General features: G+C 38.8%; 1 long non-coding RNA gene across 1 annotated transcript; it reads right to left on the minus strand.

The window, feature by feature from the left end:
* On the minus strand, nt 1-11,198 carry LOC135230743 (uncharacterized). The gene is made up of 3 exons (XR_010321438.1): nt 10,431-11,198; nt 6,485-6,587; nt 1-5,430 (listed from the first exon to the last, which is right to left on the minus strand). It is a non-coding gene; the product is annotated as an uncharacterized LOC135230743 (long non-coding RNA).
* Between the last annotated feature and the right edge of the window lie 6,245 nt (nt 11,199-17,443).

Below are 17,443 nucleotides of genomic sequence, written 5' to 3' on the forward strand. Positions count from 1 at the left end.
AAGGAAAAATGATGCTGAGTCTCACACAGTGTAAAATAGAATCACTAACCTTGTTCCAAATTTGCCAAATTAGTTTCCTTTATAGTACAATACTTCCGTTAACTCTCAAGATCTTTTTGACACTCATTCTTGAAATAATTTTCTCCCTTAACTGCCATTATATCACTCTGTCTTCAGCCATCTATCCTTGCTATTAATTTTTCTTGAGCCTTTTCCCTAGGTTCACAATTGCCTTTTTTTTCTTATAGTCCTTGAAATATTAGTATCCTAGAATTCTATACACGTTTCCTCTAACTCACATTGAACACACTTTAAATTAATTGTCACTTTTTTTTGTTGTTTCAACTCTCACCTGTATAATATTGATTCTCATACATATGGCCTAGAAGGACGGTTGAAATCAAATGGGACTATCTCTACATGATGCCCATACCCCACCTTCACTGCTTCCCTACGGCCCACACCATGCTGTTTGGCTAGAGAGACACTGGGTCCATCCCGCCCCCACTTGCCAGCTCCTGCCATCCAATATTTTTTTCTCTTTCCCTTTCTTCCTATTCTACCTCCCACCTAACCTCATACACCACCTCCCCCACTTTCGCCTGCCTCCAGGTCTGCCCCACCCCCACCCACCACCAGCTACTCTTCCGTTTTTCTCTCTTTCTCTCTGTTTTCTTTTCTTTCCCCCTCCTGTGACCTAGCCCTGTGTGCCACCCCTCTTCCCATAGGTTCCTGGTGTGTTGCCACAGCTACAGCTTCCCTGCTGCTGAGGCCCACCACCTTATAAACCCACACCCCCCACTGCCACTTGACCAGCTGCTAAACTATGGGAAGAGAGCCCATGCAACTCCATGTCTGACACCCCCACGTATCTGGTGAGGAGCTGTGAATATTCCCATACCACGGGATCATCAGGAGCCAGACACCACCTGCCCAGTCCACCCTCAGCCATGTTACCAAACCAGTACACAGTGAAGCAGATTCACCCTGTTTGCTTCTACCCTGCCCACGCAGACAAGGGGGTGAGAACTATCAGGCCCACAGATGAGCAGGCAGCAAAAAACTCTTCACCTGCAAGTCTTGACAGATTGAAAAAAAAAACAAAAAAAGCAGGATGAAACAACAACAACAAAAAATGAACATGCAATTATTAAATAAAGAAAATAATACCTTAATGTCTCAAAGACAGCAGACAATATCAAAACATATAAAAAAGAACAACAAGATGGCTCCGGCAAGTGATCAAAACAAAGAATCAGATGATCTCCTGGTAGAGGAAAAGGCAGTGGAACTACCAGATACTGAATTCAAAAGATGTATATTTAGGGATCTTCAAGAGATTAGAAGAGAGAGCAAGGAGAACACAGACAAAATCAAGGAAAAAAATTGACAAAGTCATGGAAAACACAGATAATATGATCCTACACACAGAAATATATATACATAGAAAATTCCAAAAATTCCATGAGAAAACTACTGGAATTAATAGAAAGAATCAGCAGAGTAGCAGGAAAGACCAAAATACAAAATCGGTTGGATTCCAATACACCAACAAAGAAAATTTTGAAAAGGAATTCAAGAAAATAACACCATTTTTAATAAAAGCCACCCCAAAATAAAATACTTAGGAATAAGCCTAACCTTGGAGGTAAAAGACGTGTACAAAGAAAATGCTACTGCAAGAAACCTACATAAATGGAAAAATATACCATGCTCATGGACAGGAAGACTCAACATTGTGAACATGTCAAATCTAACCAAAACAATTTGTAGATACAGTGCAGTCCCAATCCAAATATCAGCAGCATTCTTTAACATGATGGAAAAACAAATCACTAACTTTGTATGGGGAAGAAAAAGGCCTTGGATAAATAAAGCACTATTGAAAAAGAACAAAGTAGGAGGGCACACACTACCTGCTCTCAGAGCCTTCTACAGAGCCATGGTAGTCAAAACAGCCTGGTACTGGTACAAAACAGGCACATTAACAATGGAACAGAATTGAAAACCCAAATATAAACCCATCCACCAACAGCCAACTAATCTTTGACAAAGGCCCGAGGTCCTTTAAATGGAGAAATGATGGTCTCTTTAAGAAATGGTTCTGGCAAAACTGGATGTCCATCTGGAAAAAAATGAAACGGACTGATACCTCACATCATACATAAAAATTAAATCAAAATGGATCAAAGATCTAAATATAACATCTAAAACTATAAAGATCATGGAAGAAAAAACAGAAACAATGCTAGAGGCCATAATACACAGCATAAATAGGATACAAACCATAAGTAGCAAGGCACAAACCCCGGAAGGTAAACTAGATAACTTGTTGTATATGAGATGAAGCCTTGCCATCTTTACTTCTTAGGAGCATTCTGATGGTACTTCTTCCAAGACTGATTTGTTCATACACAGACACATCCAAACACCCTGAGACACTGAGCTACTGGTGCTGAGGGCTGGGGCCTGTGGTCATGGGGGTCATCTAGGTCAATTGACATAATATAGCCCATGAAGCAAATGTTTTACATCCAACTTTGATGATTAGTGTCTGGGATTTTAAATGCTTGTGAGCAGCCATCTAAGAAACTTCCACTGGTTCCATCCTATCTGGAGCAAAGGAGAATGACTAAAACCAAAGACACAAATACCAGTCCAAGAGATTAATGGGCCACAAGTACCACTGCCTCCGGGAGCCTGAGTCCAGAACAACTAAATGGTGCCTGGTTACTACCACAGGCTGCTCTGACAGGGATCACAATAGAGATTCTTGGATAGAGCGGGGGGAAAATGTAGAACAAAATTCACAATCACAAAAAAAAAAAAAAAAAGGCCAGACTTACTGATCTGACAAGAGACTAGAGGAATCCCCGAGACCATGGTCAGTGGATGCCCTTTTAAGTCAGAAGTGAAGTAATTCCTGAACTTACCCTTCAGTCAAGGATTAGACAGGTCTATGAAAAACAACAATAACACCTGAGGAATGTGATTATTGGTTCAATCATGTATATGAGATCAAATGGGCAAGTCCTGCCCAAAAGGAAAGACAAGAAGTCAGGAAGGGACAGGAAAAATTGACAGAAGGAAATGGGAAATTTAGGGTGAGGAAGGAAAGAGTGTTGAAACGTAGTGGGAATTGCAACCAGTGTCACAAAACAATTTGAGTATGAATTGTTGAATGAGAAAGTAATTTGCTCTGTAAACTTTCACCTAAAGCACAATCAATCAATAAAAGGACTGAGAAAGAAAAAAAAAGAGATTGGAGATTGCTAGTTTATACGGTAAATTTACAAGTAAACTTCTGTTTTTCAAATTGGACCATTGGGTCTTCTTATGATGATGATTACAAATAGGTGGTTGTCATCATTTTAAGGTCTATTCTGATGGCTAAGGTTGTGGGTCAACTTGACTGGCCATATTCTCAGTGGTTTGGCAGTTACGATGTAGTTTGGCAGTTATGTAATGATGTAATCACCTCCATGGCGAGATTTGCTATGAGCATCCAGTCGGTTGGTTGAAATGGAGTTTCTTTGAGTGTATGGCCTGCATCCAGTATATATGGACTTTTTGACAAAACTTGCTGGCTTTTGCTCTGCACTAGATCCTGCATCTGGCTTGTCACCATCTGACCTCTGGTTCTTGTGACTTGAGCCAAGAGTCTGCCATCTTACCTGCTGATCTTAGGTTCATCAGCCCCTGCAGCTACATAAGTCAGGAGAAGCCTTCAGTCTTCAGCCTTCAGCCTGACCCATGAATTTGGGACTTTCCAGCCTCTACAGACGCATGAGCTGTTTCCTTGATATAAATCTCTATCTTTCTATACACACACACACACACACCTACCTTTGAATTGTGGCATTGGCAAAGAATATTGAATATACCATGGACTGCCTGAAGAATGAACAAGTCTGTATTGGAGGAAGTACAACCAGAATGCTCCTTAGAGCAAGGAGGGTGAGACTCTGTCTCACATAATTTGGACATGTTATCCAGAGGAACTAGTCCCTGGAGGACATCACACTTGGTAAAGTGGAAGGTCAGAGAAAAAGAGGAAGACCCTCAATGAGATGGATTGGCACTGTGGCCGCAACGATGGGCTCAAGCATAGCAAAGATTGTGAGGGTGGCACAGGAACGGGCAGTGTAACATTCTCTTGTACGCAGGGTCACTATAAGTCAGAGCTGACTTGACGGCGCCTAATAACAAAGAACGTATATATGTTGGTTTTGCTTCCGTAAAGAACCCAGCCTAAGACATTTGGTGCTGAGAGTAGTTCTAGAGAAACAAAATTGTAAGGATGATTTTTCCGGATTTGTTCTCAAGTCTGGTTAGTTTGAAAGATGTTGATGACTCTACTTCCAGTAGTAAAGAAGGAATTGCTAGTCCATGGTATGAGGTGGCAATAAAAATACTCAAAATATCACCACCAGTAGATTAGGTTTTGGTGAGAAGTGAGGCTCTGTGTGATGGCATGTTTGATACTTTTCCATGATTTTGTCGGAATGAGAAGTATAAGGAAGCTGATTGGCTGGCTCTACTTTCCCTAGACAAAGTGGTGAAAGAAGGATGAGCTCATGGCTACAGAGTCAAAGCTCAAGAGCCACATAAATGATCCCAAAATTGCCACTTGTGCCCTGAAAGAAAATCTCATTTCTTGTAGTAAGAGAGCTGATATGGCGGAAAGCAAACCCAGAGTCTTACCGTATGAGTGGCTGAATTATAATGCCAATTGAATCCCCAACCTCAAATGGAGTCAGAAATTATAATGAGGGCATTAATTAGGAAGAAATGTGATCCTGAAATTGGGATAGGGACATATGGGCAGATAATCAGAAAGCTGGGGACACAGAGCCTCTAAATTCCATTAAATCACCAGTGCCAACAAAACCATTAGCACTTCCACCCCCATTTGATGCCATTAACCCAGCTATATCTGAAAAGTCTTTTTTGGGCACATCACCTGGGGCAATATGAGTCATTGCCTGGGGCATCTCATGAGGCAAATCCCTTGCAAGACATTGATTGCTAAATGTTCTTAAAACACATTGCCACCACTCATTTTTGCTTCTAGACCTATAAATAGACATAAGTCCCTGTTAGCCCCGAAAGCTGAAGTACAATGTGACTCAGGAGGAGGCATGCTACACTCCAAAAGAACTGCTTGAGTTTTCTAGTATATACAAACAGAAACCTGGGGAATATATGTGGGAATTGGTATTGGGTGTGGGGTAATGGTGCAAGAAACATAAAGTTGAATCAGTGTGAGTTTATTGATATGGGCCCACTAAGCACAAATTCTTCATTCAATAGCTTGAGAGGTTTCAGCTCCAGAGATTAGAAAAGGGTCTAATAGTTTATTTGCTTGATTTACTGAAGTCTGGATTATGGAAGCCTATCGAGGTGAAGTAGCAGATCTACGTTGGTATACTGCAGAAGAAAGTATCAAAAGGCTTAGGGAAATCAGCATGTTAGAGTGAATTTATCAGCTTAGACCCACAAGCCCACACGTGGAATGCCCAGAGGACACAACCTTTACCACAATGATGAGGAATAAATTTTTGAAGGGAGTCCCAGTATCCTTGAAAACTGCTGTGACTGCTATTCTTTAGAAGTGAGATTTGACAGTGGGAGCTGCCTTAACTGAATTAAGACACCTAACTACAGTGGGGCTGATTGGACCCCGTGATGATGGTAGGGGCCAAGTGGTGGCACTCAATCAACAAATACAAGGTGGGTGTGGTTACCATAATGAACACTGGAGTCAAAGCAGTAATCAGAATAGTCTGACATGTATGCACTTAGGGCGTTGGCTACTTACTCATGGTGCTCTTAGGAGTGGAAAGATGGAAAATCTACTAAATAGTACTTGATCTGTACAATTGGAAGAATTCTAGGTCTAGTGAATGGCAGTCGAACTCGAATCACCAGAGTATAGAGTCATGGCCCTTCGATCAATCCCCAGACTTGATCAAGCTTACAGACCCACCAGCCCTTGAATGAAGCAGAGGTCAGGTCCCCTTGAGGAATGGCCAAGCAATACTGCCAAAAATTTATACTGTTAATCTTTTCCCCAGACTTCCTCAAAGGGATCTGCAGCCTTTTATGAGAGTGATGGTTTATCAAGGAAAAGGAAATAGATTTTTGGGGGGATATCTGGATACTGGCTCTGAACTGACACTAATTCCAGGAAACCCAAAACATCATTGTGGCCCATCAGTCATACTGGGGGGATATGGAGGTCAGGTTATTGATGGGGTCTTAGCTCAGGCTCAGCTCACAGTGGGTTCAGTGGGTCCCAAAACTATCCTGTAGTGATTTCCTCAGTTCAGGAATGCATAATTGGAATAGATATACTCAGCAATTGGCAGAACCCCCACACTGGAGCCCTGACAAGTGGAGTAAGGACCATTATGGTAGGAGAAGCCACGGGAAGCCATTAGAACTGACCCTACCTAGGAAAAAATTAAAGCAAAACCAGTACCACATTCCTGGAGGGATTGCAGAGATCACTGCCACCATCAAGGACTTGAAGGATGCAGAGGTGGTGATTCCCAACACATCCCCATTTAACTCACCTGTTCAGTCTGAGAAAAAACAAAAAAACAGATGGATCTTGGAGAATTACAGTGGATTATTGAAAACTTAACCAGGCAGTGACTCCAATTGCAGCTGCTGTGCCAGATGTGGCTTCATTGCTTGAACAAAGAAATACCTGGTAGGCAGCTATTGATCTTGCTAATGCTTTTTTCTCCTTACCTGTTTTGAAAGCCCACCAGAAGCAGTTTGCCTTCAGCTGCCAAGGCTAGTGACACACCTTCACTGTCCTACCACAGAGGTCATGCTTTAACCCCTATCAGTGTGCTCACTGCATATCAAGGTTCCATGTTCAGGCAGATTTTGTTTCTTTGTATACTAACAGGTTATTGTGACGCATTCTCTGATGAATCATGGCTCTTTTATTCTCTGAACTCTACTTTTAGAAGAGTATTTATACATAGCTGCTGACGTGGCATTTCAAAATAGACTGAAAGCATTTTTCTAATTGTGACATATAAGACATCTTTATATCTCTCTTATTAATGCCTTAACTTTCATTTTTTTTAAACTTCTATGTCTCAATCTGTGCAATCTGAATTGAACCTGACACAACACAGGTTACTTCTTTGAGATTCAAACCAGTTTTCTCATGGGAATTGTGTTTTTCTGCCTTTGCTAAAATAAAAATCAATTTGCTGCAATGTCTGCAATAACAGCTGGAATTACCCTCCTTTCTGAGACAATTAGAAAGTGGACAAAATATACAAAACAACAATTTTTAACACGATGGACATCAGGTAAAAAAAGGGTAGTAAGCCCTAAGATTCGAGAAACAAACCAACAAAGTAGCCTTGTGATTGTCCTATTTCACTGATTTGAGAGAGCTTCAAAACACAGTTTCAGGAAGGGGACCCAGTCGGAGCCAGGCAGACACTCTGAGTTGAGAAAATGGAATTGGAACTATGTGGAGACAAAAAAGGCTAGAATGTCATGAATGGAGTACCATAAATGAGACAGCTATATAGAGAGAGAACTCTTTGGTACCACAGATATCCCCTCAAGTATCAGCTGAAGGCTGATCAGGGCATGTGTATAAAGAAACTACCCAAGATCAGTGAAAAGAACCACCCAGAGCATTAGAGGGAACTGTTCCTGAGGCTCTAATAGGACCAGTAATAGTGCTTGTTACATCAGCCGGACTAGAAAATCTCATAATTTGGGGGGCATTGGAAAAAGTACATTAAAGGGTCTCTCCTCAGTACTGCGGGCTAATTAGCTCTAGACTGAGCACTGCTTATGTCTTGTCTAACCTGTTGCCGTTGAGTCGATTCTGACTCATAGTGACACTGTAGTACAGAATTCAACCGCCGCATAGAGTTTCCAGGGAGTGGCTGGTGGATTGAAACTGCCAACCTTTTGGTTAGCAGCTGAACTCTTAACCACTGCACCACCAGGAAGTAAACCTTAGAAACAAAACTTAGAGGCCCAAACTGTTTGCAAGAATTCTCAAGAATAATTATAGGAATACAGAAATATCCAGCTCCCAAGAGGGTAAAATTCAAATTTTTTAGAGCCCAGTTAAAATTTACCAGGAATGCAAAGAAGTAGGAAAATGCAACTCATAATGAAGAAATAAACCAATCAATCAAAATTATGGCAGGACATAATAAGATGCTAGAATTAGCAGAGAAGGATATTAAAAATAGTTATTATCACTGTATTTTACTTGTTCAAAAAGTTAAGGTGAATAAAGGGAGATATCAAAAAGACCCTTTGTACGTGAAGACATGAACAGAAAGGCAAAAATGAATAGAAGCACCAAAAAAGTCAATATATTTTGTCGGCTACAGAGTGCTTTGTTTGGAGCAAGATTAGATTTCGTAGTTGTATGATATTTGCCATGCCATTTAACCAATTTTAAACATGTTTTCTAGAAAATGGAAACTGTAAAACTTAGTCCCTAGGGCTATGTTGGGGCTAAAACTAAATCATGAATACCATAGTATTTCTTGGTTATAATGAGAGAGAAAGAAGAGTGAAAAATATAGCACAGAACAAAAAAAAAAAAAAAGAAAGAATTGAAAGTAAGAGAAAAAGATTAAGAAACCTAGAAAAAAAGCTATTTGAAAAAATCTATATTTCCAGTCATCCACTTACAGGTTTTATTCTGTTCTGTTTTTCTTTTTTAGAGGTGGATAGGAGGAGAAGGAAGAGCTGACAAAGAAGAGAGAGCTGGACAGACAAGTAAGTGATAAATGAAGTTACTGCCATGCCAAGGAATCCAGGGGAGATATTTCCAGAAGGAGGGATCAGATTTTCAGAAGGGCAGGGAAAGGTCACAGTAAGCAGAGATGTTGTACACTGTAGATTCTTTAGAGGAAAGTATCAGTAAAGTAGGGGGTTGAATTTCTACTTGAAAAGGTTTAAGGAATAAGTGGGCACTCAGAAATTGGACAAGTGAGCCTGGACTATTTCTAAAGGAAGAAATTCATTTTAAAAAATAGTATAAGCATATGATTAAAATGCATATTCTTTTAAGACCCCAGACGCTACTCACCATCTACATTCTACTTTGGTGAGTAGCGTCTGGGGTCTTAAAAGCCTGTGAGTAGCAATCTAAGATACTTCACTGGTCTCATCCTTTCAGGAGCAAGGGAGAGAGATACAAGCGAAAGATTAGTCCAAAGGACTAAGGAACCACAACTAGCATGGCCTCCACCAGAATGAGACCAGTACAACTAGATGGTGTCCAGCTACCACCACTGACTGCTCTGACAGGGATCAAAATAGAGGGTCCCAGAGAGAGCTGGAGAAAAATGTAGAACAAAATTCTAACTCACAGAAAAAGACCAGACTTACTGGCCTGACAGAGACTGGAGAAACCCCAAGAGTATGGCCCCCAGACACTCTTTTAGCTCAGTAATGAAGTCACTCCTGAGGTTCACCCTTCAGTGAAAGATTAGACAGGGCCACAAAACAAAATGAGACTAAATGGGCACACCAGCCCAGGGGCAAGGACAAGAAGGCAGGAAGGGACAGGAAAGTTGGTAATAGGGAACCCAAAGTTGAGAAGGGAGAGTGTTGACATATTGTAGGGTTGTTAAGCAATGTCGTAAAACAATATGTGTACTAACTGTTTAATGAGGAACTAGTTTGTTCTGTAAACCTTCATCTAAAGTACAATTAAAAACAAAAACAAGGGTTAACCTAATAAAGTAAAATTCAAGCATTTGGAAATTAGAAAATAAAAAGAATGTTCTTTTCATGAAACTGCGCTTCAGCTTTTTCTTTCTTTTCTCTTTAACAGAGTCATTGGACTGTTTATACTATATCTTATTTACTCTTCTTTCCTTCTTATGAAAATAAGTAGTTCTTTCAGTTTCTTAGCTGCAGTTGGAACAGTACAGAGAAAGTTCCTTCAAAGTCTTTGGTAGTTTAATCGAGTCCCCAGTCAGCACAGATACTGTCAAGAAAGAAAAAGACAATCTTAAAGCCTTTTGAGCTCTCTGTTCAGGTTCTGCTAGTGCCTGATTCAGCCCAGAGCAAGACAGGGCCTGTCAGGGACGTGCCTGTAGCCTGAGGGAGCCAGGATTTCATCTGAACTGCTTTCCCACCTCAGGCTCAGGACAGCCTATCCTGGTGCTGGTCATTGTTAAGAAAACTAACTGACCCTTATGAATAAAAAAAAAAAAATTTAAATACCTTCCTAAAAAAACAAACAAAAAAACATTGCCATCCAGTGGATTAAGACTCATAGTGCATACCTTCATAAAAAAAAAAAATTTTTTTTTTTTTCCATACCCTTCCCTAAAGTTATCACAGGCTCTATGCCCTAGAGCAGAAGAGCTGAAGAGAAAGCTGCTTGATGAGAAAGTAGTAAGAATTCTCACCTGTTTTTTCCTCCACAGTATTGATGGAGAGATTTCTCTTCCTTCTCAGTCTCTCTCTGGATCCTGGGACTTTTATTTCACCCCTCCAAAAACCTGGGGCTTTCAGGACTTACTCAAGAATAAGGAAGGAAGTAAGTAAATAAAGCAACCTTTTCCGCAGAATTAGAGCAACATGAAACTGAAAGCACTGAGGGAAAGGAAGTAACTCAACAACCATGAAAGATCTGCAGGAAGCTATGATAGATTTTCAGTTGCCTCAAATGCATGGGAAAGCTGGACAATGAACAATGAAAATAAAAGAAGAATCGATGCTTTTGAGTTACAGTGTTGGTGAAGAATATTGAATATACCTTGGACCGCCAGAAGAACGAACAAATCTGTCTTGGAGGAAGCACAGCCAAAATGTCCCTCAGAGGCAAGAATGGTGACACTTCATCTCATGTACTTTGGACATGTTATCAGGAGGGACCAGTACCTGGAGAAGGACATCATGCTTGGTGAAGCAGAGACTCAGGGAAAAAGAGGAGGACCCCCAGTGAGATGGATTGACACAGTGACTGTATCAATGGGCTCAAACAAAGCAACAATTGTGAGGATGGAATAGGACTGGGCAGTGTTTCAACTGTTTTGTAGTACATAGGGTCACTATGAATCGGAATGAATTAATGGCACCTAACAACAACATTTTAACAACAACATGCTAGTGGGAGGGTACATGGGTTTTGCACAATTCCTCAACTAAGACCATCACCTTTTACTTTTGACAAAGCTCTTAGAGATCTTTTGCTATGAAGGAAAAAAAAAAAAAAAAGGAATGTCCATTTGATTGTTTGAATGCAATGAAATTTATGTCACATTTGGAGGCCAGTTTGAGAAGCCTCTTAGAATGAGAAGCATCATGTTCTTTTTAGGTACAATTTTTTGAAATAACTAACACACTCACATTTATAGATGCAATAAGTGAGGGAAAGGACACATCTTACTCATTTATGAATACCCAGCCATAACCTGGCACTTTTTTTTTTTTAGTTCCCATACACAGTGAGAAGGGTAGCTTCCATGTATTTCACCCTTGTTCCAGGTTTGATAGTGATCTCTTCCCATGGGTTATCTAACATAAATTTCATAATAAATGTTTCCCCATAAATTTATAGAAACAAAGGCACAGAAAGATTTAATCACTTTCCAAAAGCACAACACTATGAGTAAACTGAACCTAAGCCATTTTGATCCCAAACTCTCTTCTTGAAACACTTCACTACACTGCCTTTCTCTCTTTGCCGAGTGAATAGTAATGAGAAGAGCAGTTTTTTCTTATTGATTGTTTTCTAAGTATTACTTATCTTCCATGTCTAATTCAGCCCTGACTACAATAAGGCAAAATAAGTGGTTTTTGTCTCCATTCTAAGATGGAAACAGAGAGTGTAAGGGAGGGTATATAATATCTACTTAATGCAAAACAATGCAATAAAGGAGTAAATATTGACAAACACCTAATTTTTCCCAATTTGAATAAATAAACCTTTGAAATGCATAAGAAATAGTAAAATATTTATGCAAAATCTTTTTAACTTAGTTATACATATATTTAAAAATCACATTATATTTATGTAATGTACCCATGTAGATATGTCATTTTTTCATACTCACATTTCATAAAATAATTTTGTTCAAACTCTTCACATCTTTTTTTAACACTGTAGACTATCATTATTGAATCTACTTTAAATTAATTTAAATTATTTTTTCAGAGTGCATTATCCTTACTTCTTAAAGTTATTTGAAATGCAGTACTTTCTGAATCAAGGTATGATACTTATTAGATATTTTACCTTAAACCACTGGTATGTGATTCTAGACCATTAGTACAAGTCTTTATTATGTTTGTATATAACTTTTTATCTGTTTTTATTTATTTATTGTGCTTTAAGTGAAAGTTTACAATTCATTTTCTCAAACAAAAATTTATACGCGCATTGTTATGTGACCCTAGTTGCTCACCCTATAATGTGACAGCACACTCCTTCTTTCCACCCTGCACTTCTCATGTCCATTCAACCAGCTCTTCTCCACCCTTCTCATCTCGCCTCCGGAGAGAAGCTGCCCATTTAGTATCATGTATCTACTTGAGCTAAGAAGCACACTCTTCACAAGTATCATTTTATGTCTTATAGTCCAGTCTAAACTTTTTCTTAAGTGTTGGCTTCGGGGATGGTTTTAGTTTGAGGCTAACAGGGAGTCCAAGGGCCATGTCTTCTGGAATTCCTCCAGTCTCAGTCAGACCATTAATTCTGGTCTTTTTACTGGAATTTGAGTTCTGCACCCCACTTTTCTCCTGTTCTGCCAGGGACTCTCTGTTGTGTTCCCTATCAGGGCGGTCATTGGTGGTAGCCAGGCACCAGCTAGTTCTTCTGGTCTCAGGCTGATGGAGTCTCTGGTTTATGTGGCCTGTTCTGTTGGGCTCATATTTTACTTGTCTTTGGTGTTCTTCATTCTCCTTTGCTCTAGGTGGGTTGGGATCAATTGATGCATCTTAGATGGGCGCTTGCTAGCTTTTAAGACCCCAGATGCCACTCACCCAAGTGGGATGTGGAACATTTTTTTAATAAACTTTGTCATGCCAATTGACCTAGATGTCCCTCGAAACCATGGTCCCCAGACCCCTGCCCCTGCTATTCTGTCCCTTGAATTGTTTGGTTGTATTCAGGAAACTTCTTAGCTTTTGGTTTAGTCCAGTTGTGCTGACTTCCTCTGTATTGTCTGTTCTCCTTTACTTCACCTAAGATAATTTTTGTCTACTATCTAGTTAGTGAATGCACCTCTCCCTCCCTCTGCACCCTTGAGACCATCAAAGAATGTTTTCTTCTGTGTTTAAACCTTTTATGGAGTTCTTATAATAGTGGTCTCATACAATAATTGTCCTTTTGTGACTAATTCCACTCAGCATAATGCCTTCCAGAGTCATCCATGTTATGAGATGTTTCAAAGATTCATTGTTGTTCTTTACTGTTGCATAGTATTCCTTTATGTGAATATACCATAATATGTTTATCCATTTATCTGTAGATGGGCACCTTGGTTATTTCCATCTTTTTGCTATTGTGAACAGTGCTGCAATGAACCTGGGAATGCATATACCTATTTGTGTGAAGGTTCTTATTTCTCTAGGGTATATTCCAAGGAGTGGTATTGCTGGATCGTATGGTATTTTTATTTCTAGCTTTTGACAGAAGGGACAAATCAATTTCCAAAGTGGTCATACCATTTACATTCCTATTACCAGTGAATAAGTGTTCCAGCCACTCTACAACCTCTCCAATATTTGTTATTTTGTAATTTTTTTGGATTAATGCCAGCTTGTTGGGGTGAAATGGTATCTCATTGTAGTTTTGATTTGCATTTCTCTGATGGCTAATGATCTTGAGCATTTCCTCATGTATGTGGTGGGCACCTGAGTGTCTTCTTTGCTGAAGTGCCTGTTCATATTCTTGGCCCGTTTTTTAATTGGGTTATTTGTCTTTTTGTTGTTGAGGTTTTGCAGTATCTTGTAAATTTTAGAGATTAGAGGCTGATCGGATTTGTTGTAGCCAAAACTATTTTCCCAGTCTTTAGGTTGTCTTTTTACTCTTTTGGTGAAGTCTTTGGGTCTTTAGATGAGCATAAGTGTTTGATTTTTAGGAGCTCCCAGTTATCTAATTTCTCTTCTGGTGTTTGTGCACTGTTGGTAATGTTTTGTATTCTGTTTATATCATGTATTAGGGATTCTAGTATTGTCCATTATTTTCTTCCACGGTCTTTATCGTTTTAGATTTTATATTTAGATCTTTGATACATTTTGAGTTAGTTTTGTACATGGTGTGAGGTATAGGTCTTGTTACTTTTTTTTGCAGATGGATATCCAGTTATGCCAGTACCGCCTGTTAAAGAGACTGTCTTTTCCCCAATTAATGGACTTTGGGCCTTTGAAAAATACCAGCTGCTCATAGGTGGAAGAATTTAGGCCTGGATTCTCAATTCTGTTCCATTGGTCTAAGTACCTGTTGTTATACCAGTACCAGGCTGTTTTGACTACTGTGGTGGTATAATAGGTTCTAAAATCAGATAGTGTGAGGCCTCCCACTTTGTTCTTCTTCTTCAGTAATTCTTTACTTATCCAGGGTCTCTTCCCTTACCATGTGAAGTTGGCGATTGGTTTCTTCAACTCACTAAAAAATGCCATTAGAATTTGTATCAGTATTGCATTGTATCTGTAGATCGCTTTGGGTAGAATAGACATTTTCATAATGTTGAGTCTTCCTATCCATGAGCAAGGTATGCTTTTCCACCTATGTAGGTCTTTTTTGGTTTCTTGCAGTAGTGTCTTGTAGTTTTCTTTGCATAGGTCTTCTACATCTCTGGTTAGATTTATTCCTAAGTACTATCTTTTTGGGGGCTATTGTAAATGGTATTCATTTGGTGATTTCCTCTTTGAAGTTCTCTTTGTTGGCGTAGAGGAATCCAACTGATTTTTGTATGTTTATCTTGTATCCTGATTCTTTGCTGAAATCTTCTTAGTTCCAGGAGTTTTCTTGTGGATTCTTTGGGGTTTTCTTTGTACAAGATCATATCAGCTGCAAATAGAGATACTTTTACTTCTTCCTTACCAAATTTGGATGCCCTTTATTTCTTTTTTTAGCCTAATTGCTCTGACTAAGTACTCCAGTACAATGTTAAATAAGAGCGGTGATAAAGGACATCATTGTCTGGTTCCTGTTCGCAAAGGGAACGCTTTCAGACTCTCTCCATTTAGGATGATGTTGGCTGTTCATTTTGTATAAATGCCCTTTCTTATGCTGGGGAATTTTCCTTCTCTTCCTATATTGCTGAGATTTTTTTTTATCATGAATGGGTGTTGAACTTTGTCATATGCCTTTTCTGCATCAATTGATAAGATTATGTGGTTCTTGTCTTTTGATTTTTTATGTGATGCACTACATTGTTGTTTTTCTAGCGTTGAACCATCCCTGCCTACCTGGTATGAATCCCACTTGGTCATGGTGAATTATTTTTTTGATATGACGTTGAATTCTATTGGCTGGAATTTTGTTGAGGATTCTTGCCTTTAAGTACATGGGGGATATTTGTGTGTAATTTTCTTTTTTTGTGGTATCTTTACCAGTTTTGGTATCAGGGTTATGCTGGCTTCATAGAATGAGTTTGGGAGTATTCCACACTTTTCTATTCTCTGAAATACCTTTAGTAGTAGTGGTGTTAACTCTTCTCTGAGAGTTTGGTAGAATTCTGCAATGAAGCCATCAGGGCCCGAGCTTTTTTTGTTGTTGTTGGGAGTTTTTAAATTACGTTTTCAATCTCTTCTTTTGTTATGGGTTTATTTAGTTGTTTTACCTGTTTGTGTTAGTTTAGGTAGGTGGTGTGTTTCTAGAAATTTGTCCACTTCCTTTAGGTTTTCAAATTTGTTAGAGTACAATTTTTCATAGTATTCTGTTATGGTTATTTTAATTTTAGTTGAGTCTGTTGTGATATTGCCCATCTCATTTCTTATTCAGGATATTTGCTTCCTCTCCTGTTTTTCTTTTGTTTGGCCAATGGTATTTCTTATTTGGGTTATTTGCTTCCTCTTCTGTTTTTCTTTTGTCAGTTTGGCCAATGGTTTATTAATTTTGTTGATCTTTTCAAAGAACCAGCTTTTGGTTTTGTTCATTCTTTCAATTGTTTTTCTGTTCTCTATTTTATTTAATTCTGCTCTAATTTTTATTATTTTCTTTCTTCTGGTGCCCAAGGGCTTCTTTTGTTGCTCTCTATTTGTTTGAGTTATAAGGTTAATGCTTTGATTTTGGCCCTTTTCACTTTTTGAATGTGTGCATTTCTTGCTATAAATTGACCTCTGAGCACTGTTTTCACTGTGTACCAAAGGTTCTAGTAGGGTGTGTTTTTATTCACATTTGATTCTATGAATTTATTTATTCTGTCCTTAATTTCCTCTATAACCCAGTAACTTTTGAAGCAGGTGTTGTTCAGTTTCCGTATGTTTGGTTTTTTTCCCTTACTTTTTCTTTGTTACTGATTTCTACTTTTATGGGTTTATAGTCAGAAAAGATGCTTTGTAATATTTCATTGATTTGGATTTTGTTAAGGCTTGCTTTGTGACCTAAATGTGGTCTATTCTGGAGAATGATCCATGTGCATTGGAAAAGAAAGTATACTTTGCTGCTCTTGGATGAAGTGTTCTGTATAAGTCTATGAGGTCAAGTTGGTTGATTGTGGCATTTAGTTCTTCTGTGTCTTTATTGAGCTCCTTTCTGGATGTTCTGTCCTTCACCGAAAGTGGTGTGTCAAAGTATCCTACTATTATTGTGGAGTTTCGTATCTCTCTTTTCAATGCTGTTAAAGTTTGTTTTATGTATTTTAGAGACCTGTCATTGGGTGCATATATAATCAATTCACTTGTTTTTTCTGGTCTTTATTTTAAGAGGGATCACAGGAAGCATCTGACTACTCCACCATCTTGGCCCCACCTCTCACTTTTTAGTTTTTACCTTTTAAAAATGAAACTAACACAAACATATGAACTTGAAAAATGAGCCACAATATCAGCAAAAGAATTCTCAATGTTTAATTTGCTTAACAAGAATTCAAGCCACATTTAATATGTTATTTGATAAATCTCATTCCTACACGTATCAGAAAAGGTAGTGCTGTCAGTAATATTTGGCCAGCTATACCAAGGGCCTCTGAAAACCATGAGTCATTATTTTCCTTTGTTCTTTCAATCTGTTCTTGTAGACGATTTATCTGTTTATTTAACATCTCGGATTTCTTTTTAAATCCTTCATTTGGCAGTTCTTTTTGAACCTATAAAGAGAAAAGGATATATTTTGAAAATCTCCAGTTATGAAGAGTCCCGGTTTTGTCTATAACAGCTTCATCCAGTATAAGCTCATGTGTCTATTTCTCTACCATCGTAGAGGTCTGTTTGATGAAGCTGTCCAATTCTCCATTTATTTGGGCCTGGG

Source organism: Loxodonta africana, chromosome 3 (assembly GCF_030014295.1).
Source record: "Loxodonta africana isolate mLoxAfr1 chromosome 3, mLoxAfr1.hap2, whole genome shotgun sequence".
Lineage (NCBI taxonomy): Eukaryota > Metazoa > Chordata > Mammalia > Proboscidea > Elephantidae > Loxodonta > Loxodonta africana.